Below are 228 nucleotides of genomic sequence, written 5' to 3'. Positions count from 1 at the left end.
ACACACACACACACACACACAGAAGCGGTAAAGGCAAACTCCACTACGGAAACCAGCAACAGCAACTTCAGCTAATGTGAAAGGACAAAAGATGAACAAACCCTAAAGCCACTGTCCTACAGATATAGCTGTTTCCCCACCAAATCCTAACCCATTTGAAGTGTATATAGATGCACCACAATATATGATGGATGTTGATTCATCCTTGCACCCCTAATAAAATACAGC

This window comes from Eimeria mitis, genomic scaffold (genome assembly GCF_000499745.2).
Source record: "Eimeria mitis Houghton genomic scaffold, Emh_scaff86, whole genome shotgun sequence".
Classification (NCBI taxonomy): Eukaryota; Apicomplexa; class Conoidasida; order Eucoccidiorida; family Eimeriidae; genus Eimeria; species Eimeria mitis.
The sequence above is the reverse complement of the archived record's forward strand: the minus strand, read 5'-3'. Positions refer to the sequence as shown.